This window comes from Hylobates moloch, unplaced genomic scaffold, assembly GCF_009828535.3.
Source record: "Hylobates moloch isolate HMO894 unplaced genomic scaffold, HMol_V3 SCAFFOLD_1, whole genome shotgun sequence".
Lineage (NCBI taxonomy): Eukaryota > Metazoa > Chordata > Mammalia > Primates > Hylobatidae > Hylobates > Hylobates moloch.
The window spans coordinates 56285342-56309658 of NW_026652276.1; the positions used below are offsets into that span (position 1 = coordinate 56285342).

Genomic DNA, 24317 nt, shown 5'->3' on the forward strand with positions numbered 1-24317 from the left:
CTTTAACTGAAACAAATATAAAGCAAAAGCAGAAGCAAACATTCAGCTAGTCATTATCCCAAACATTGCCAAGCTTTGGAGATACCAGTTAGTGCCACAAACCAGGACACCTCTTCTATGCAATATGGATAGAAATAATCTTCAGTTAAAGCTATATTTGGGTGTACATATCAGATGGAAATTGACAATATAAAGAAGTGTTATGATTGCTTTGAGATACAGGTATCACTTGCTCATGCAACAGAGAGCATCACAGGCAGCTATGACTGGCAATAGCATTTTATTTGGCACCAAAAGATAATGGTAGAATTTTAAAATATATTGAGTTTCGTTTACGCACTTAAGGGAATCTTTCTCTTAGGATTTTGTAATCTACCCAATGTCAGCACAAACTATATATACTATATATATACTTATAGTATTTTGTATATTCATCATTCACTATGCCTGAGTTTTAACAAAGAAAATTATTTCCTACATAACTAATTTGGTACCACTCATTTAAAAAAATATTTTAAATAATTCAATGATCACTGCAGTTACCGATGTCTCTACAACCACCATTGGCTGAAACCTGTACTTCCTCAGGTTCAGTACATACCCTGCACATGGGAAATAAGTAGTTGCTCTAGTTATGTTACCTATAGGTTGGAAACTGACAAAAGTAGCAACTGGTGGCTAAGGTGGTGATTTTGTACTGCCACCTCTCTCCTTTGCCATCAGTTGGGGTGGAAGGCAGAAATCCAAAGAGCTATTTTTATTCTCTGGCAATTTGCCAGCATTATATAAGCAACCCCTTGGCCAGCTTTGAGCTTTGTTTACTGCCAGCTAACATAAGATTTAGAATGAGTGTAATCTTCAGCTTTTGTAAAGAGTATCAAATGATAAATAGAGTAATCAGATCTTTGCCTGAATTGCTTACTGCAGTGAAACATGTATTAAATGTGTAGTAAAAATATCAGTTAATCTGTCCAAAAAGCTGGATACATTCATTTGCTTTCTTTGATCCAGCTTAGTTGTCTCATTGGAAAAAGAAGGGAAAAGAAAAATGATGTCCTAATTATTTATGTGTTTAGAAGTTTGTTTTCTTTTTTGCTTAGACTGCTGTTAAACTGGCTCACTCCATATACTCTGTGCCACAGCGATTTAATATTTCATTAAAAAGCATTAATGATGGCTCCAGTGAATTTCTCCTATTCAAGCTCCATAATGACAGCAATTCAAGTGACTGTCGATCTCTGAGTGATGCAACACAAAAACATTGCCTAACAAAGGGACACTTGGAGTGCTACTCATATTCTCTGCAACTTGAGGTAAAGTTGGAGAGCTAGGTGCTGAGTGGTACCTTGTAATTTAATTGAATAAGAAAAGACTTTCTAATTTATACTCAATAAATGAATTGCTGTAGTAGGTATGGCACATTTATATTATATATCAATAATAGATTAAACAATTGCTATAAAGCTTGCTCTTTCAAAAGAGTTTCTAAAGGCAACACATCTCTGTTTATGCTTTTAACTTTAAAATAAAGTCAAAAGTTACTCCATGAGAAAATATCTTGTTGCTTTAGAAACATATGATTACTTATCTGATGAAACAATAAATATTTATTAAATGACTACTGTGTGTTTTCAAGCTACTGTGTCCTCTACTTCAAAGGAGAGAGTCTTGTTTTTAAGGATTTTTTTGTTTCAATTTGAGGAGAAAAGAAAAGTAAAATAAAATCATAAATGCTAATGAAAAGCCTAAATGATGTAGGTTAAGTGATTAGTTCTCATAAGAAGTTAGGGTTGTTATATGGAAAAGGAAATTATTTCCAGCGAATGTAATCAGGAGCTTTATAAAATAGTGGAATTTAAGTTTAAAATAATTCAAGGATGTAATTTTCATAGTTGAAAATATGAGGATATAGAGATAGCAGAAATTTTATTCAATAGAACAGTGGAATAAGAAGTGCAAAAAGAATGTTGAAAGCATATTATAGAGGTCACTTGAATTTTAACTTCTGGATAATTAATTTTATTATACTAATTACACAAAGCAACATTATAAAAATAATGTAGAATTTAAAATGAAATATAATTTTTATAAAACTTGTCCTCATATTCTCCTCCCAAGAAAACCATTTATTTCTGTTTTTCCATCTTCCTTCTCACTAAAGATTTGTGAACAGTGAAATGATATGATGGAAAACGTGCTGTGGAACTTTTAGGAAGATTAATCTATCAACAGTAAGCAAGATGGAGAGTAAAGAGAAGTATCTGAAACCTGGAGACCAGTGATAATTCTATTGAAGTAATTCAGGTGAGAAGTGATAAGAGCCTGAACAGAAATGGAAAGAAATGGGAAGTTGTAAGAGGCATTGAAATGGAAAAATCACTGATTGGATATGGAACATTGAGAAAGGTAATCGTTAGAGATGAATGGAGCCTGAATTAACAGCAGTGGTTCCAGAGATAGAAAGCAGAAGTAGGATGATTAGAATAGGTATCTAGCAATGGAAAATAATTTATATATATCTTCCATGACATGTAATGTTGAAAATATATAGTTACACATAAAAATCAAGAATATGTTTAAAGATGGAAAATTGAAATATATATTATATGCATGTTTCTAATCGAGATCTTTATCAAATTTCTAATAAAAAGAGAAAGTACCTGGAATCATAGGTGTGAATTAAGTCTGGTTAAGAAAGTAGAGGATATTATTAATAACTTTTTTGAGAAGAACAGTATTTAGTGAGGAAAGGGTGGCCAGTAAGTAGAGAACAGACATATTTCAAGAGAAAAAAAATATTTATATATATGAATAGATACACACATATGTATATAGGTATATACACATATATACATATGTCTGAGTGATGGAACACAAAAACATTGCCATGTATATGCACACATATGTATACCCACATGTACAGATATACATATATGTGTATATTCATATACATATACATATATGTGTGTATATACATAGATACATATATATACATAGATACATATATATCTATGTATCTATGTATATATACTGTGTCCTCTACTTCAAAGGAGAGAGTCTTGTTTGTAAGGATTTTTTTGTTTCAATTTGAGGAGAAAAGAAAAATAAAATAAAATCACAAATGCTAATGAAAAGCCTAAATGATGTAGGTTAAGTGATTTTATATATATACATATATATACACGTATATATATGCATATATACACATGTACACATGTATATATATGCATATATACACACATACACATCTGTGTATACATATATGTGTATATACATGTGTATATGTGTATATACATGTGTACATGTGTATATATGCATATACACACATACACATCTGTGTATACATATATACACACAGATATGTGTATGTATATATTTATATATATAGAGAGACAGCAGTATAGGTAGGACAAGGAGAATGTGAACTTGGAAAAAAGCATTATATATCATAACTAAGAGGTAATTGATGATACTTGAGAAATCGGTGAACAATTAATATTTGTTAAACCATTGACTAGGATGTTAATTTTTCATCTGAGATATTTTTTAGTGAAAGGAGAGAAGGAAATGAAATGGTAGCTAGTAGATGGTGAATTTAAGCAAGATTTTTTCCCTTTCTTCCAGTATATGCCTCTAAAGAAATTAAAAAAAAAAAGGCTTGTTTACTTTGGAATGTGGAGTAAAGAGAGCAACAAGAGACTGAAGTCAAAGAATAGGTAAGTGAGCACTGTAAGGATCTACAGAGACAGACAGAAAAAGTCTGCATGGAGAGTAAAAACGGGAAGCCAATTAAAAAATTATTTTGGTAGTCCTTGCGTGAGATGTTGGTAGCTTAAACTAGGATAGTAGTTGTGGAAGGGATGATTATTGATTGGATACAGTCTATATTTTGAAGATAGAGTTCACTGCACTTAATAACAAATAAGAAATGAGGGGCAAGAGCAAGAAAGAAATGTTAAAATAGTGTGTGTGTGTGTGTGTGTGTGTGTGTTTCTGGCTTAAACAACTGGAAGAATAGTAGTACCATTTGCTGAGATAAGTAAGCCTGGGGATGATGCTGGACTTGTTTTTTGGAGGGGCAAATCAAGAGTTCTCTTTTATATATGCTAAGCCTATTAGATTATGAGAAATCCAACTGCTGATGTTGTCTGGAAAGTTAGATACATAAGTTTGAAATTAAAGGTAAAGTTTGGGGCATGTAAACTTGATATTCATCAGTATATTAATAATATCATTTATAAAATGTAAGAATAAATGAGGTTACCTAGGGAAAGACAATATAGAGAGCAAAGAGTGCTAATAACTGAGAACTGAGCCACTCCAACGTCTCAAGATCTAAAAATAAGGAGGAACCAGCTATGAAGAATAAGAGTAGCCAGTGAGAAATGAGAATCTTAAGAGTGTGATGTCTGCAAAAAAGAAAAGAAATTTCAGGGAGGGCGTGGTCAGTTGTGTCAAAGCTTGATGGGTGTAGAGTAAGATTTGTACACAAACTTAGATGGGGGCTTGGGGAGATTTTCACTTTTGGGAGTATCTGAAATAAACAAGGAAGTCAGGATTGGTATTGCTGGTCTTCCAAGGGAAATGGTAATCAGCTCTAATTATATCTTTTTCCTAGAATTGATCTTTTAGTCAGTTGTCAGAGGTGAGGCTGACGGTGTTGTAGTATGGAAGAATGATAGTCTTATATGGAGTGCATCCTTATGTTATGTTGAGGGTAGAGTCACAAATGATGGAGGGGTGGCTTTAGAACAGGCAGCTCTGGGTGTCCTAGCCTTAATTATAGGTCTCTGAGGGGTTTCTAGATTTGATTTAAAGAGAGCATTAGGTGGTATCACGGGTGGATGGGTGATGAAAACATCAACAAGAGCACATGGAATTCTGGGGCCTGCCATAAATCTTGCTGGGGAGGATCAGGGCCAGTAGAGTGGAACTGGGTTTCTCGGAAGCACTTGGAGATCTGGAAGGTGACTTAAATAAAGGACACCATTTTCTTTATATCACTTTTAGTAGAAGCACGTGATACAAAATGTAGCATTTTAGATCTGCTCAAAATAAATATATTATAGCCAACAGAAAAGAGGCATGTGGAATTCTCTTAAAACTCAGTAATTTGCTTCTTTTGATGTCTCTTAAACCTGAACAGTTTATAAGAGACAAGATGAGGGTTTTCTTTGAGGATGAAAGAAACTTCTACATCTTTACTTACAATCTTTTTCATATCCTTTTTGCCTATGCTCATATAAATGTTTTCCTAATTTTAAATGACATAACCTTCCAAGTCAGAAAAGTAACAACAAAATATTTACCTATAACCCAATAACTGTCATGTAAAAAAAAAACTAAAATGTATCTATATTTGTCTTTTTAATGGTTACAGCCTATTGCCAAGAATAGTCATTCTGTTTCATCTTCAGCACACATTTATAGAGGAAAGGGAAAAGTTATTTAAAAAATATTCTTAAAAGTTCTATTTCATTAATTTCAACCATTATACCTTGTATTTACCTCCTGTGTTTCATTTTTTTGCTTCCTCAGTAATGACAAAATCCATTAAGTCTGAGAATTATCTGCGCAAGTATTATTTATTGAGTCTTACAACTTATCTTTGTCCTTTAATTTTACTATCTTGCTAAATAAAAATACAAACATAATGAATTCTACTTTAAAAGCTATCCATTACTATATACTTTTATTATGATAATGCTGCCATTATGATTTTGCTGCAGACCAGAAAAACCAAAGTGAATAGAATAGTGAATATTTTTGCTTGAGTATAAGCAAATATGGTATTATCTAAACATTTTTCACGGGGGTTACATGTTGTTATAGACCTATACTAATTAACAAACTCATTGACATTTCCTTATATTATCTTTGGGGCTCATTTGCCATTGCCATTACTGCTGTATTTCATACATCACCAATAACCTGGACTGTTTGTACTGATTACACAATATGCTCTCCTTTCCTACACCTCGATGTTTGTTTCATTACATTTCTTAGAGGTTTCTTCCTCTTGTCTACTTATGGACATTCTATTAATATTTCAGGTTCTACCTCAAATCCTTCCTTATAACAATTTACTGGCCAGACATGGTGGATTATGACTGTAATCTCAACACTTTGGGTGGCCTAGGTGGGAGGATCACTTCAGCCCAGGAGTTTGATACTAGCCTGGGCAATATACTGAGAATTTGTCTCTACAAAAAAAAAAAAATTAGCTGGGCATGGTGGTATACATCTGTATTTCCAGCTACTCAGGAGGCTGAAGCAGGAGGATCTCTTGATCCCAGAAGTTTGAGGTTTCAGTCAGCTATGATCACACCACTGAACTACAGCCTGGGTGACAGAGTGAGAGCCTTTCTCAAAAATAAAAATAAAATAAAAGTTGACTGATGAAAATAACCAAGTTACTTCACCAACTCTTATTGATATACATCCTCTGACAAGTATTCTATGTGGGCTTGATATCTATATAAATGCTTTATCTCCTGTATTCCTTGAGGGATGCCATATTTTATATATTTTCTCTTCCACAATTTTCTGTACATGCAGCAGTTCAATAAAGAATAAATTAGAGTCTTTGTGTTTGAACTGTTTTCTGTTTCCATGGTAAGGTGGTTATTATTTCCCCTTCCATGTACCTCACACCCATCTATGTTTATAGTCTTTTCTGATAAAAAATAATGGCCATTGTTTGGAGGGTTTACTACATGCTGAGCATTGTTCTTTAGTACTTTATACAAATGAATTCATTTAATTTTCATAAGAAAATGAAGGAGTTATTATTATGATAATTGTTATTTTACAGATGAAAATATTGGGGTGCAGGGAATTTAGGTATTCATCCAGGATCATGAAATTGGTGGAGGAGCCAGTTTTCATGCCCAGGTAAATTTGACTCCAGAGCACAGAGCCCTTGCATTGAAACACTCCTCTGTATTGGGGTAATGTTGAGGTGCTGAGCTGCTGCTTTGGGAGTATTGCTGGTAGGGCAACAACACTTGACAAAAAACACACTTAAAAAAAACAATGTTTTAGAATAAAACAAAACAAAACTATTATTGCTGTTGTACTGCTTAGTTCCCTGTAGATTTATTTTCATGGCTTCTGCCTTCTACATCATGACTCAGCTTAATTTGTAGAATTACAATACTTTTTGGAATATTAAAGATAATTGTTTTGTATGATGTACCTTTAGTATGTTTTTCAATTTTTTTTTTTGGATAGCATAAACATATAGTAGCGTTAAGACTATAGGATATCACTAGAGTAAATTTTGGAGATGGCATTTGCAAGTTGTCATTCTTGTCAACTGCCTGAAAACACTGAAAAAGATTTTAAAATTGTAACTTCTCTAAAACCTCCAAATTTGGAACAAATTAACCATCATGTGTATGTATTTTCTGGTTTTAATAGCATCTAACATGGTGCATTAGGCATAGTAACTTTCAAAAAATATTTCATTAAGTTTTAAAGTTAACATTTATATAAAACTATTAATAACCTTGACATTCTTACATGTGTTTTTCTTGAAATAAAAGCATGATTTTTTTAATACACTCACATATAACTCTTAAAGGCACTATAAAAATGATTCCTCTATAAAAAAAGTCTTGAGGTCCTATCAGTTAAATGTAAGTCTCATATTTAAAACTAAACACAATGTATTTCAACTCAATACAGAGTAAATCAATTTTTTTTTTTTTGAGATGGATTTTTGCTCTTGTTGCCCAGGCTGGAGTGCAATGGCATGATCTCGGCTCACTGCAACATCTGCCTCCTGGGTTCGAGTGATTCTCCTCCCTCAGCCTCCTAAGTAACTGAGATTACAGGAACCCCCAAGTCCAGCTTATTTTTTGGTATTTTTAGTAGAGACAGGGTTTCATCATGTTGGCCAGGCTGGTCTTGAACTCCTGACCTCAGGTGATCCACTCGCTCGGCCAAGTAAATGGAATTTTAAAAAAATTAATATAACATTTACATATGAGATTTCAGACTTACTCTGACTTTAGATTTTTCAACTTAATTTTTATATTGCAGTTTTCTTGTTTTTTGATATTATGTTAATATTATTTAAGTAATATTAAGTAATATTTAAGTTTATTTTTCCAGTCATTCAAAGACTATTTTAAAAATGTTCTCAACATTCTACTAAGTACTGGGATTACAATTGCAAACAAGAAAGATAGGGTGCTTGATCTAATGGAAAAAAGAGATAAAAGATGTAACGTAACTTTAAACTATGGTATTTTCTAGAAATGCTCTGGGTAGGGAATACTAGAGGGTGGAGGATAGGATAATCTGGAAAGTTTTTCTGAGAATATAATATTAAAGATGAAGGATGAGAAGAAGGCTGCTCTGCACAGTTCAGGAGAAATAAGGAAAAGAGAAAAGAATTCCAGGGACAGAAAATTGCAGGTGCAAGAGGCCCTGGGTGAGCAAAGGAATATTTCCTTCAGTTTTTGTTATTAGAATGTGTTTTATAATTTATTCATGGTGTCATGAGCTTATTGTGATTAAACTACAATAAAATTAAGGGAAGGACCACATGGCCTCATTAATATTCCATAATTGATATGTATTTATGATAATGATTATTTTTTAAACCATTTAAAAGCACACTGAGTATTTTTCTTAATATAATTTGCACCTGAGAATTGAAATCTTCAGTTCCATTTCTCTGTTTCAAGCTTACTGTTTTTACCAAAAGGTAAAAATAAAACAAACAAACATTAAATTGGCATATTTTTCAGCTTATGCAAAAAAAGTTTAGCTAAAATTTTATCGTTACTTTTGACATGAAATTATCTAATAATATAGGAGCCACACAGTTGTGTACTTCCCCCCTGAGGTTTATGTATAAATGTCATCATATATCCTAAAACGTGAATGCTATTTTAAAAATATTTTATGCCTTTTAGACAAAACAAGATGATATTATATTAAAGTATAGACTTCTTGCATTTTGGCCTTGCATTGGCCTTTGAAAGGGAATAAAAATAGAGGCACTCACAAATAAGAATAAACTTCTTGCTTGAAGTTGAGGAAAAATAAAAGACCCGACAAGCCTGACAGGGAGTCAAAGTTCTCATCTTTGGAGTGAAAATGATCCACACATCCAAGGGCAAAAAATGCCAGAAATGTCAGGAGCAGAAGACTTCCTGTAGAAAGCCTCACTAGACACACCGAGGTCACTTCATTTACTTCATCATGTGCTCTCAGTCTATCTCTTTCACTTAGTACTTTAGGGCTGTAGATGCTCTTAATTTTAAGCAGTTGAATTTGTCACCTCTCAATTGGCCCTAAATGAAAGTGTTTCCTGCAGGGAAGAATTGTATTGAGCTGTGTTTGAACACTAAAGCTTGATAGGAAAAGCAGTTGTATCCTTAGTTTATTTATGTTCAATCTCTTTGTTTCTTCTCCTTGCCCAAGTTAAAAAAAACACATATAAGTGAGAATAATACATTAAAATATTTTTTCCTTCTAATTCTATGCTTTGATGGCAGGCAGAATTGTCTTCTTTTGATTTGACAAAAATATTTATTAGAACCCCTCATTCTCCCATTGATATGGTTTGGCTGTGTCCCCACCCAAATATCATCTTGAATTGTAGCTCCCATAATCCCCACATGTCCGTGGGAGGGAAAAGGTGGGAGATAATTGAATCATGGGGGCAGGTTTCCCCATGCTGTTCTTATGATAGTGAATAAGTCTCATGAGATCTGATGGTTTTATAAAGGGCAGCTTCCTCGTGCACGCTCTCCTGCTTGCTACATGTAAGACATGCCTTTGTTTCTCCTTCATATTCTGCCATGATTATGAGGTCTCCCCAGCCATGCTGAGCTATGAGTCAACTAAACGTCTTTCCTTTATAAATTACCCAGTCTCAGATATGTCTTCATTAGCAGCATGAGAATGGGCTAATACATCCATAATTTAGTTCACCTCTCAGACGTCTTCTCAGTTCTTCAGCTGTTAGTAACATTTCTTCTTTGTATTTCTATGGTATAGATTATCTATAGAGTGATTTCACAAATATATTTTTACACTGTATATTTCTTCCCTAAAAGTAACACTCCTTTCAATTTGATTATAATCTGAAGATTAGAGAACACACTGCACTTATATTGATGTCTGTACAGAACCTAACACAATGCCTTGCACATAGTGGCACTTTGTGACTATTTCTTGAAATATTTTTATCATGCTGTACCTAACAGAGTATTTTTTATTATGCTCATCAATCTTAGCAAACTAAATATGTAATAAATATTAGATTTGTTTATACTAATACAGGTTGGTTTTATATATTTTTTCCTTTATGAATTATTAACCTGCTAATCAGGTAACTATCTTATCAGAATCACTTGGCCCTTTAGTAGTATAATTTTTTTTAGTATTTAATATTAGTTATTTTCTCTTTCAGAGTCATAAGTCATGGAATCATTCTTTATTAATTAAATAATATTTATTTATTAAATGCCTTTTAGGTGTCTTGCATATATACTGATGGCACAGCTATGAATAAGAAGATACTCACAGTATCTGTGGAGGATGTTGATGCCATAGACTGAATGTTTGTGTCCCCCCAAAACTGAAATGTTGAAATCCTAACTCTCCATGTGATGGGATTTGGAGGCAGGCCCCTTTGGGAAGCAATTAGGTCATGAGGGCAGAGCTCTCATTATTGGGTTAGTGCCCTAATCAAAGAGACGGTGGAGAGCTCCCTTACCACTTCCACCATGTGAGGACACATTGAGAAGATAGCCATCTATGAACCAGAAAGTGGGTCCTCCCCAGACACCAAATCTGCCGACACTTAGATCTTCCCTGCCCCAGAACTGTAAGAAATAAATTCCTGTCATTCCTAATTCGCCCAGTCTATGACATTATGCTACAGCAGCCTGAATGGACGAAGGCTATACATAGGATAAATGGAGTTGATACGCAGAGCAATAACTGCAGGTGCAAGGTACTGTGAGAGCACTTGGCAGTAGACAAAAGCAATTTTAGGAGTTTAGGAATCTAAATCATAAGTAGGAATTAGCTTGGGGGAGATAGTAAAAGAAGCTCTAGATTAAAAAAAAAATGTCCTTGCTTTGTTTTTATTTGCTTGTTTTTGATGTCTTGCTCTTATCAGCCTTCTCTGCCTTGATTATTATGAATGCTTTTAGATCATTTGATCACATTTTCTGAGTGCAGCTTCTCATCATTTCTTCTTCATCCACCATTTCTTCCTTTTCGGTAAAAATTAAATGGGGAGAATTAGTTCCCTTTGGAGTTGATCCCTTGTGACCTTTCAAGAGCGATACATCTTTTTTCCTAAAAGACTTAAGAATATAATGCATACGTCACACATTTCCCCAGGACAGGATTTTAAAAATACAGTAGTCCTCCCTTGTCTATGGTTTTATTTTTTGTGGTTTAATTTATCTGTGGTCATCTGTGGTCCAAAAATATTAAATAGAAAATTCTAGAAATAATTCATACATTTTAAATTGCACACTATTCTGAATAGTGTACATCATCCCTTTATCTAGCATATTCACATTGTATGTGATATCCCCCATTAGTCACTTAGCAGCCATCTGATTATCAGATTGACTGTTGATGTATTTCAGTGCTCATGTTCAAGTCACCCTTATTTGACTTAGTAATAGCCCCAAAGCACAAGAGTAGTGAAGCTGGCATGTTGTTATAATTGTTCTATTTTATTATTATTTTTAATCACATTTAATTTATAAATTAAACTTTATCATAGGAATGTATGTTTAGGGAAAAACAATATTATGGGTTTAGTACTATCTCTGGTTTCAGGCACCCAAGAGGGTTTTGGAATATGTGTCCCTCAGATAAGAAGGACTACTGTACTTCTGATCTCTTTTCATTCTTGTTGTAAGAGATCACATAATACAGGTATAAAAACTTGTACTTCTTTAGAAACTGCCTTTCTTTCTCTGTGAATAGCACTACTACCAGATACTTTCACTGAAAGTAAACTGCTGGAAAATATATTGGTAGAAATCTGAGAGAAATCACTGATATAGTTTGGATATGTGTCCCTGCCTAAATCTCATGTCGAATTGTAATCCTCCATGTTGGAAGTGAGGCACGGTGAGAGGTGATTGGATCATGGGGATGGATTTCTCAAGAATGGTTTAACACCATTCCCTTGGTGCTGTTCTTGGGTTACTGAGTAAGTTCTTGTGAAGATCTGATTTTTTGCAAGTGTGTAGCAGCTTCCCATCTTGCTTTCTTGCTCCTTCCATGTAAGATCCCTGCTTCGCCTTTGCTCTCTGTCATGGTTGGAAGCTTCCTGAGGCCTCCCCAAAAGCAGAAGCCACTATGCTTCTTGTACAGTCCTCAGAATCGAGAGCCAATAAAACCTCTTTTCTTTATGAATGACTCAGCCTCAGGTATTTCTTTATAGCAAGGCAAGAACAGAATAATACAATCACAGATTCTTCACTTTCCTTAATCTCTGACATGTCATTTCCACCTTCACCACGTCATCATTTTTTTGATGGGCTTTTAAAAATAGCCTTATGCTTCCTAGACTGTAACTTCATTCTTTAACAATCATCATCCCATTAGCATCTTGAAAGTTGGTTACAAAACATATATATGATCATTTCACTCTTTAATTAAAAATCCTACAATAGATTCTGTTTACAATATGGATGCATGGGATGCAAAAATTACTGTGTGCCTTTCCAAACTCATTTTCAGGCAAAGTCAGGGAGTAGAATACAGAGAGCTTTGACATTCCATCATCACTTCTTCAATAAAGCCTGAGTTGATCAAAAAACTCAATTAGTGGCCTTAATCAAAGTAAATAATGAACAGATAAGACAGTAATCTTGTTAAGGGAGTATCTCATACCTACATTGCAATTTTGAGAAGGCATTTCCATCTGAAGGCAACCAACATGACTTGAAGCCCTAGAGAATTGGCCTATCAACCAGGAGTGTTCAGGTTGCCATGGTTATCAGTTATCATTTGGAAAGTTAGTAGAAGTCTGTTAGAAGAATATATCTTGTATTACTTAAGAAGAAATATACCTGTTAACATAAATTTTAGGCATCACCTTAAGGTGATGGTTGAATTTCTTCCTTTTCAAACATAAGCCATCATGCCATATATTAAATTCACTTCAGTTGAACAAAAGATTATTGATTAGTTGTTATATTTCAGCCCATTTTAGAATTCAGAAATGAGTGAGGCAGCCATCCATTCCTGTTTGAGCAGAGTTTGTAGTAAAGTTGGAGAGACCTAAAGTATAATTTTGATATGATGTGATAAATACAATAATAGAAGTATATGTAGGGTGCTATGGTCATATTGCTAGGAAGACATGTAAACAATGAAGACTTACTCTCTAAAGCCCTTGGCATTTCAAAATGATAATAGTTGGCCAGGCGCAGTGGCTCACACTTGTAATCCCAGCACTTTGGGAGGCCGAGGCAGGTGGATCACGAGGTCAGGAGATCGAGACCATCCTGGCTAACATGGTGAAACCCTGTCTCTACAAAAAATTAGCCAGGCGTGGTGGTGGGTGCCTGTAGTCCCAGCTACTCGGGAGGCTGAGGCAGGAGAATGGCATAAACCCAGGAGGCAGAGCTTGCAGTGAGCCGAGATCACGCCACTGCACTCCAGCCTGGGCGACAGAGCCAGACTCCATCTCAAAAAAAAAAAAAAGATAATACTTTAGAAAGTGAAATTAAAAATTACTCAAATTCTTTATGTTGAAAGAACCTAATAACAGCGAAAAGGTGATTATAAAAAGACCTCATATCTGGACACATTGGGTAAGATTTCAGAATTCTGGATTTAAAAGTAAATGATATAAGGTTATCCATAAAAGAGCTGGTTTCTTAAAATGATCAACAAAATTGATAGACAGCTAGCAAGACTAATAAAGATGAAAAGAGAGAAGAATCAAATAGACACAATAAAAAATGATAAAGGGGATATCACCACCGATCCCACAGAAATACAATCTACCATCAGAGAATACTACAAACACCTCTATGCAAATAAACTAGAAAATCTAGAAGAAATGGATAAATTCCTCAACACATACACCTTCCCAAGACTAAACCAGGAAGAAGTTGAATCTCTGAATAGACCAATAACAGGCTCTGAAATTGTGGCAATAATCAATAGCTTACCAACCAAAAAAAGTCCAGGACCAGATGGATTCACAGCCGAATTCTACCAGAGGTACAAAGAGGAGCTGGTACCATTCCTTCTGAAACTATTCCAGTCAATAGAAAAAGAGGGAATCCTCCCTAACTCATTTTATGAGGCCAGCATCATGCTGATACCAAAGCCTGGCAGAGACACAACCAAAAAAGAATTTTAGACCAATATCCTTGATGAACATTGATGCAAAAATCCTCGATAAAATACTGGCAAACCGAACCCAGCAGCACATCAAAGAGCTTATCCACCATGATCACGTGGGCTTCATCCCTGGGATGCAAGGCTGGTTCAACATATGCAAATCAATAAAGGTAATCCAGCATATAAACAGAACCAAAGACAAAAACCACATGATTATCTCAATAGATGGAGAAAAGGCTTTTGACAAAATTCAACAACCCCTCATGCTAAAAACTCTTAATAAATTAGGTATTGATGGGACGTATCTCAAAATAATAAGAGCTATCTATGACAAACCCACAGCCAATATCATACTGAATGGGCAATAACTGGAAGCATTCCCTTTGAAAACTGACACAAGACAGGGATGCCCTCACTCACCACTCCTATTCAACATAGTGTTGGAAGTTCTGGCCAGGGCAATCAGGCAGGAGAAGGAAATAAAGGGTATTCAATTAGGAAAAGAGGAAGTCAAATTGTCCCTGTTTGCAGATGACATGATTGTATACTTAGAAAACCCCATTGTCTCAGCCCAAAATCTCCTTAAGCTGATTAGCAACTTCAGCAAAGTCTCAGGATACAAAATCAATGTGCAAAAATCACAAGCATTCTTATACACCAATAACAGACAAACACAGAGCCAAATCATGAATGAACTCCCATTCACAATTGCTTCAAAGAGAATAAAATACCTAGGAATCCAACTTACAAGGGATGTGAAGGATCTCTTCAAGGAGAACTGCAAACCACTGCTCAATGAAATAGAAGAGGATAGAAACAAATGGAAGAACATTCCATGCTCATGGGTAGGAAGAATCAATATCGTGAAAATGACCATACTGCCCAAGGTAATTTATAGATTCAATGCCATCCCCATCAAGCTACCAATGACTTTCTTCACAGAATTGGAAAAAACTACTTTAAAGTTCATATGGAACCAAAGAAGAGCCTGCATCACCAAGTCAATCCTAAGCCAAAAGAACAAAGCCGGAGGCATCATGCTACCTGACTTCAAACCATACTACAAGGCTACAGTAACCAAAACAGCATGGTACTGGTACCAAAACAGAGATATAGATCAATGGAACAGAACAGAGCCCTCAGAAATAATGCCGCATATCTACAACCATCTGATCTTTGACAAACCTGACAAAAACAGCAATGGGGAAAGGATTCCCTATTTAATAAATGGTGCTGGGAAAACTGGCTAGCCATATGTAGAAAGCTGAAACTGGATCCCTTCCTTACACCTTATACAAAAATTAATTCAAGATGGATTAAAGACTTACATGTTAGACCTAAAACCATAAAAACCCTAGAAGAAAACCTAGGCAATACCATTCAGGACATAGGCATGGGCAAGGACTTCCTGTCTAAAACACCAAAAGCAATGGCAACAAAAGCCAAAATTGACAAATGGGATCTAATTAAACTAAAGAGCTTCTGCACAGCAAAAGAAACTACCATCAGAGTGAACAGGCAACCTACAAAATGGGAGAAGATTTTTGCAACCTACTCATGTGACAAAGGGCTAATATCCAGAATCTACAATGAACTCAAACAAATTTACAAGAAAAGAAACAAACCCATCAAAAAGTGGACAAAGGATATGAACAGACACTTCTCAAAAGAAGACATTTATGCAGCCAAAAAACACATGAAAAAAAGCTCATCATCACTGGCCATCAGAGAAATGCAAATCAAAACCACAATGAGATACCATCTCACACCAGTTAGAATGGTGATCATTAAAAAGTCAGGAAACAACAGGTGCTGGAGAGGATGTGGAGAAATAGGAACACTTTTACACTGTTGGTGGGACTGTAAACTAGTTCAACCATTGTAGAAGTCAGTGTGGCGATTCTTCAGGGATCTAGAACTAGAAATACCATTTGACCCAGCCATCCCATTACTGGGTATATACCCAAAGGATTATAAATCATGCTGCTATAAAGACACATGCACACGTATGTTTATTGTGACACTATTCACAATAGCAAAGACTTGGAAACAACCCAAATGTCCAACAACGATAGACTGGATTAAGAAAATGTGGCACATATACACCATGGAATACTACACAGCCATAAAAAATGATGAGTTCATGTCCTTTGTAGGGACATGGATGAAACTGGAAACCATCATTCTCAGCAAACTATCAGAAGGATAAAAAACCAAACACCGCATGTTCTCACTCATAGGTGGGAATTGAACAATGAGAACTCATGGACACAGGAAGGGGAACATCACACACTGGGGACTGTTGTTCGGGGGGTTGGGGGAGGGGGGTGGGATAGCATTAGGAGATATACCTAATGCTAAATGACGAGTTAATGAGTGCAGCACACCAACATGGCACCTGTATACATATGTAACAAACCTTTACATTGTGCACATGTACCCTAAAACTTAAAGTATAATAATAATAATAAAAAATACAACCAAATGAATGAAACTAAGAATGACTTCAGATTACTTACCAATAATGCCAGATTGAAAATTCAGTGCTAAGGAAATTGAATTTTTTCTGTAATTCTGTTTATAGCCAAAAGTAGCTGAACATCAGATATAACAATGAAAAGCAGCTAAGTATAATCTGAAATAAATAAATAGAATCAAAAAACAGTTCAGGAAATCCACTGAACCTTGACGCCTGAGGCACTTTTCTTTAAGCAGAAACACTTGAGGGTTAATTTAAACATAACTAGGTTTCCCTTCCTATGGGTCTGATAGCACTATTTGCTTCTGTAGTGCATGATAATTGCAATATTGTAATAAATGTTTTGTCAGCTTCAAAATGATGAAGTTTTTCTATTGACGATACACAGAAAACATATAATTACTAAATTGCAATTAATAGTATAACCGACAGAGATCTGAAAGATGAAAGAGTAGGAAAGCATAGGTACTCTCATTTTCTCATTTGACCTACAGAGAACCAGTAGTTGAGCTTCATGGTGACGGAGTAAGAGACAGAGGTTTAAGTAGATTATTTAATATTATAAATACAGCCATGAGGAGAAGTATAAATTATAACTAATACATCTTCAGCAAGGTTAGGAAAAAGAAGGTTTATCAGGAAACTTATAAGCTATTCTTTTTATAGAAGTGCCCGAGAGGAAATGGAAAATAGAAACTGAAATATGATTATATTCATTTACACTGAACTTTTCTGTATGGTTTTGCTTTTTTTCTAAGTGAAGGCATAACTTTTAAAAACAAGGATACTTAATGTATAGAAAAAGTGGGAAATACCAAAATACTAGCAGTGTCCATGTCTCATTGAGTATTTTAGGAATGACTCTATTTTTCCCTTTAGAGATTATTTCCCCCCACATTTTCTCTCTATATTTTTACAATATAAATGTATTTTTTACAATGTAAAAGTACATTTTATATACTTTTGCAGTCTAAAAATTTATGAAATAAATTTTGTGTTTAAAATAGTGGTAACATCTGGTATAACAATGTAACAATGGATTTCAAATAGACTTGCAAGTTACTGAAAAAAACTCAGATATACTCTTTACAAGGCCCAGTTGCTGGTGTATGTTATGAATACTTATAATACAGCTGCAGTACAATTGTTAAAGATAGTTTTTCATCTTGTAGGTACTGACTTGAGTTCTGTGCAGCAGCTATGCCAATTCCAAAAATTAAGCTGTAAAGAAAAATGCCATTATTACGTAGAAATCACTTGATAGAATTAAATGAGTCATTCAACCATGCTGCACTAATTTATAGCCATTATTTGTGGAGAAATAGAGTTAGCACTGACATTAAATGTACCATATGATTCCTTTATTATAAATTTTATGTTCTGCTCAAGCTCTTTAACCACTACCATATGGTTTTCATTATGTTTGTTGCCATTTGTTATGCCTGATAAGTTAAAAACTTTATTATATATCGATTTCCTGCTGGAATGCCTGAAAACCTTTGTGCTCTTAACACTGTCATTGATCAGATATCAATTATTTTTTGCTTTCAGACCAGAGAACATATTAAACTAATTCTGGATTTATCTGGTACATACTAAAGGGCCTGACCCCAATTTTTCTGTTAAAGGCCTTTTAGCTTCAGTTTTAAGAGCAGTTTTGTTTCTTGCAATATTCTGATACTTACGCTGTATCAAAATCAGGAATGTTAAAAGTATTTTGGCAATCTAAACTCTCAATTTAGCCAAAACTGAGTTTTAAATGAATTTCCTACCTATTGAAGAACTTTACTTTCATCATCTGTATTGAAGATTAAATGAGACTATGACTGTATATAATAAAACTTTCTTGGTACATAATACATAAAAAGGGAAAAAAGCTATCAATAGTTTTGTGAGATTGTTTTACATTACTAAGTGTCTAAACATCTCAACTTGTATTGATATTCTCTAATAAACTGACAGATAAAAATAATCTGATATACCAACAAAATAATTGAAGTTTCTTTGCTTGGAAATGATAAACCAGGAATTGCCATACGCTATTTTGAAGTTAATAAACTTGATTCCTTTTAGCTATTTCTTGTCTTGTGGTTTTCAGTTGCTTCTAAGGCAGTTCTCAAATTTCAGTGAGCATATAAACTTTCTTGCAAAAGTACAGATTTTCGATCACAGGTCTGAGGTAGGGCCTGAGATCCTGCATTTTTAAAAACACCAGTAATGGCAACGCTGTTTGCAATGGTTTGAAAACTTCTCCCTTCCAAAATTCATTTGAAATTTAATCCTTAATATGGCAGTGTTGAGAGCTGGGGTCTTTAAGATACAATCGGGTCATGAAGGTTCTACCCTCATGAGTGAATTAATCCATTCATAAATTGATGGGTTAATGGATTAATGGGTTATCGTAAGAGTAGGACTGGTGGCTATAAGAACTGCAAGAGAGACTTAAGCTAGCACACTCAGCCCTCTCTCCATGTGATGCTGTGTACTACCTTCGAACTCTGCAGAGAGTTCTCATCAGCAACAAAGCCCTCAATAGATGCAGCCCCTCAACCTTAGGTGTCTCAGCCTCCATAACTATAAGAAATAAGTTCCTTTAAAAAATAAAATACCCAATTTGGGGTATTCTGTTATAAGCAACATAAAACAGACTAATATAGTAAATTGGTACCAAGAAGTTGGGGATTGCTGATGAAGTTGTTTCAGGTGATACCTGAAAATGTGGATGCAGCATTGAGAATGGGCAGAAGGTGGAAGAATTTGGAGGAGCCACTAAAAGAACCCTAGATTCTGGTGAGGGCTTAGAAGACAAGAGGACTAGGGAAGGTTTGAAACTCCTTCGAGATTGCTCAAGTGGTTTTGACTCGAATGCTGGCAGAAATATAGACAGTAAAGGCCATTCTGATGAGGCTTCAGACGGAATTGAGGAACAAGTTCTTGAAAACTGGAGTAAAGCCCATCCTTGTTATAAATTTGCAAATAACTTGTCTGAACTGTGTCCATGCCTGAGGGCTTTGTGGAAATTGATAGTGAAGAACTAGAGTATCCGGCAGAAGAAATGTCTAAACAAAAAGGAGCTGCATAGTTACTTTTGGTTACTTTCACTGAGATTTGGGAGTAAAGTAAAAATTTAAAGACCGAGCTTATAATTAAAAGTGGAGCAGTGTAGAAAGATTTAGAAAAATTTCCACCTGGCAACTTAAAGAGTGAAAAGAAAACATGATTAAGAGAGGAAAAACCAAAGGTGTAGCCCAGGAACTCTTTGCTAAAGGGACTAACATGGATAGAAGGGAGCTGGGTGCTGTTCCTCACGACAATGAAAGTAAGACATCAAACGAATCTTGGAGATCTTCGAAGCTGCTCCTCCCATACTGGCCCAGAGGGCTAGGAAGGAAGATGATTTTAGGAGACAGGCCCAGGGCACTCTCTATAGGCTCACTCTCCAGGGCTGCCTCGGGATTCTGGTCCTTGCACCCCCAGCACAGCGCTTTTCAGCTGCCCCAGCAATGGCACAAGCAGCCCCAGGTGTGGCTCATGTTGCAGCTTGAGAAGGTGCAGATCATAAATCTTAGCAGCATCCACGTGGTGCTAATTCCACAGTCTTGGAGAAAATAGTAGCTGTGGAGGCTTGGCAGCATCCACCCAGATTTCAAAGGATGTTGTCAAAAGCCTGGGGGCCCAAACAGAGACTTGTCACAGGGAGGGAGCCAACGGAGAGCCCCTATTAGAGCAGGAGAAGTGGAAATGTGGGGTTGCAGCTGCTGCAGATAGTTCCCAGCAGGGCTTTGCTTAGTAGATTTATAGATGCAAGGCCATAACAGTGAGTCCCCACCAGGTAAATGCCTAGTGGAGTTGTGGGAACAAGACTGCCCTGGGGACCCCAGAACTGTATAGTCCCTGGTAGCATGCAGTGCCTACATGGGAAATCTTCAGGCACTAGATTCCAACCTGCACGAGCAGCCACCTGGTCTGTACCCACCGAAGCTGTAAGGGTAGGGCTATCTGAGGCCTCGGGTCCAACTCCTATTCCAGTGTGTCTAACAGGTGGCACATGGAGTACAAAATAATTATTCTTCAGCTTTATGACTAATGTCTGCCTTGCTGTTTTTGAGATTTGTTTGGGGCCTGTTACCCCTTTCTTTTGGAGTGGGAATATCTGTCTTACGCCTGTACCACCATTTTATCTTGAAAGTAGGTAATATTTTGTGATTGCATAGCCTCACAGATGAGACTCTGGATTTTGAACTTTTGAATTCATTCTGGAACAAGTTAAGACTTTAAGCTTATGGGGTTGGAATTAATGATTTGTATGTGAGAAAGACATGAGTTTTGGGGGGCCAGGGGTAAAATGCTCTAGCTTGAATATTTGTCCCTTCCAAAAGTCATGTTGAAATTTAATCACCCATGTGACAGTATTAAGAGGTGAAGCCTTTCACAGGTGATTTGGTTATGAGGGCTCTGCCCTCATGAATGGATTAATCTACTTGTGGTTTCATGTATTGGTGGATTAATGGGTTAATGGATCCATGGGTTATGGAAGTGGGACTGGCGGCTTTATAGGAAGAGGAAGAGAGACCTGAGCTAGCACACTCAGCTCCCTTGCCATGTGATGCCTTGCACCATCCCAGGACTCTGCAGAGTCTTCCTACTAGCAAGGTCCTCAGCTGTTGCAGCTTCTTGATCTTGGACTTCTCAGCCTCTATACTGTAAGAAATGAATTCATTTTCTTCATAAAATACCAGTTTCAGATATTCTGCTATAAGCAACAGAAAAGGCAGTAAGACAGTGTTGAACCATGGAGGCAGAGGCAGTACTTTAGCAGCAAGGTGGTACAAGATAGATGCTGCATAATACATCCTCCTGTTCTCTCCCATTGTATGTCCCCATGCACCCTGAATGTATACCTTTAATATTATTTGTTTCCATTGTTACAATATTTTTCATATTGTACTTTCTTCAATCTTTTGTAAGCTTTATGAAAACATGCCTTCTCTTATTCACTGCTGTCCCCAGTACTCAGGGTGCCAGAACCTTGACAATGAATTTCATGGCTAAAAAAATGTCAGAAAGCCAGAGATTGAAAGCCTCTACATGAGTGTAATTATGAATACAGCTGCTATAAAGATTCATATGCAGGTATTTGGGTAGACATAGTTTTCATGTCATTGGGGTAAATACCTAAGAGCACAAGCAACAGATTATATGGTAAATTTACGTTCAGCTTTGTGGCTATAGGATTTCGCATTCCCACTATCAATAAATTAAAGCTCCTGTTGCTCCACATCTTTACTTACAGACAATCTGATTGCACAGCTGTCCTGCTTAGTCACCTTGCTACACAGTATAGCAGAATAAAATGCCTGTTGGCAAATTTGTCTAAAATGCTCCTGGCTAAAAATCTTGTTTTGATTATATCAATTTTTTAGTAAACTTTAAAGTTTTAAAAGAACTCTATTTTAATATAAAAATTAAAGTTAATAAAAAGATAATTATGCATTTGAGAGAGTATCAAGATTAATAAAATTTCTTTAGCAAATAGCGAGCTATTTACTAAAGCTCGCTTTACTTAAAGAAGCTGCTGGAAAATATGTTAAGGGTGAACTACAACTTGAAATAATTTATCGGTAGAGATATACCAGGAAAAGCCTCCATATAAATGTTGTATTAGTAGTACTGATTATTTTAACAACATTAAGTGTCTGATAAGGAATGACACAGGACTTTGAACTGTGCCAGTGGACGTGTCTCTTTCAGATAAATTATCACTGCAGTGTCATCTGTCTTCTCTAACGAAAATAAATTTGTTAAAAGATACAAAATAAGGGATAGATAGGAGTAATAAGTTCTAGTGTTCTATAGCAGTAGGATGACTATAGTGAACAATAATATATGTTTTCAAATAGCTGCAAGGGAGATATTGAATGTTTCCAACATAAAGAAATAATAAATATTTGAGATGATAAATATGCTGGTTACCCTGATTTGCCCACTATATATTACATGCATTGAAACATCACTATTTACCCACACATATGTACAATGATTATATATCAACTAAAAAAGAAAAAGCTATTTTTAAATGTTTTATAAGATTATATACATTTTTAAAAAGATTATATAGAATATTTCATTAGATTTTATAAGAATAAAAGATTATATGTATAATCTTTTTAAAAAGGACACATACCACATATGTATTCTAAATATATTTATATATACAGAGAAGGTATTCAAGAAAATCTAATAAATATTATTCTAAGAATATATTCACATTTTTTGAAACAAGTCAAATTTAAAGATGATGCCATTATATACCTTTATAACAGTTCTAAATGTTTATGTTTCAAATAATATACTTCAAAATATCTCCTTGTGGTTTTAGTCTGCTTTTCTCTGACGACTGGTGATGTTGAACATATTATCATGTGTTTAGTGGTTATTCATATATCTTATTTTGTGAAATATTTGTTCAAAAATTTTTACCACTTTATTGGGTTGTCTTATTAAATTATAAATGTTCTTTATAAATTGGTTACAAACCCTTATCGGATATATGTTTTGCAAAAACATATCTAGTCTGTGGCTTTAAAAAATGCTTTGCATCTCAAAGAATATTTTTAATTGGATAGAGAAACTTCAAAGAAAAATTTTATAGAGAAATAACTAAGTAGTTTATTTGTCATTGTAGCATGCACATACATTTTTAGAATAAACATATAGTTGACTTATTTAAAACTTAAAACCAATCCTCAGCATAATTTTGTAATTATTTTACCTGTTTTTATATAGGAGAAACAGAAGTGTTCTATAAGAAATTTGGACAAGACTCTGCAAGAAGTTAAGAGGTACTCATATCATCCTTCATTATGCTTAAGGGGTATGCCATTCAAAGAAAAACTGTAGAACATCTGACTTTAAGAAAGTAAAATAGAATTTAAAACCCTGTAAAAAAATAAGCATTCTGGTGCTCTAAAGATAAATTTATAAGCATACAGATATATTTGTGAAGTTTGTATATAATAATTTAAAATTCTTTTACAACTTTAACGGTCTGTATATAGGGATTTTGAAAAATATGTGTGTATATACTTTGAAAATTGTGTAATTTAAAAGTGCAAAGTAAAATATGACTGTTTTATGAGACCACTATTAGTGCCAGTAGTGTATCTTTGATATAATCAATTGTAGTAGTAATTTAAAAAATAAAGATGAATTCCCTTTGAGCTATGTTAAGGATTAAGAAATAATTTTCTTTGCTTTTAATTTAAGAGCTTTATTGAAGGAAAATTGATATGCAAAACATTGTGCATGTTTAAAGCGTACAATTTCATAAGCTTGGCTTATGTACACAGCAGTAAAACCATAACAATAATCAAAATAATGACTATTCCAAAAGTTTTTAGGGTCAATCTGTTATCCCGCTCTCCATTAAACTACAGATCTGATTTGTCATAATAGTCTTGTTTGCATTTTTCTGAAATTTTGTATC

The 24317-nt window shown here is 35.0% G+C and overlaps 1 long non-coding RNA gene across 2 annotated transcripts in view; it reads left to right on the top strand.

Moving 5' to 3' along the window:
• Window positions 1-23658, top strand: part of LOC116810569 (uncharacterized) — a 46328-nt gene extending 22670 nt beyond the window's left edge. Inside the window, exons 2-5 of one of the 2 annotated variants that reach the window (XR_004370322.2) lie at window positions 1101-1313; window positions 2162-2304; window positions 3625-3716; window positions 23618-23658. This is a non-coding gene — a long non-coding RNA (uncharacterized LOC116810569). Of the gene's footprint in view, window positions 1-1100; window positions 1314-2161; window positions 2305-3624; window positions 3926-23617 lie in introns of those variants that run through there. The other variant, XR_009213991.1, reaches the window with a different exon arrangement.
• The last annotated feature ends 659 nt before the right edge of the window (window positions 23659-24317 follow it).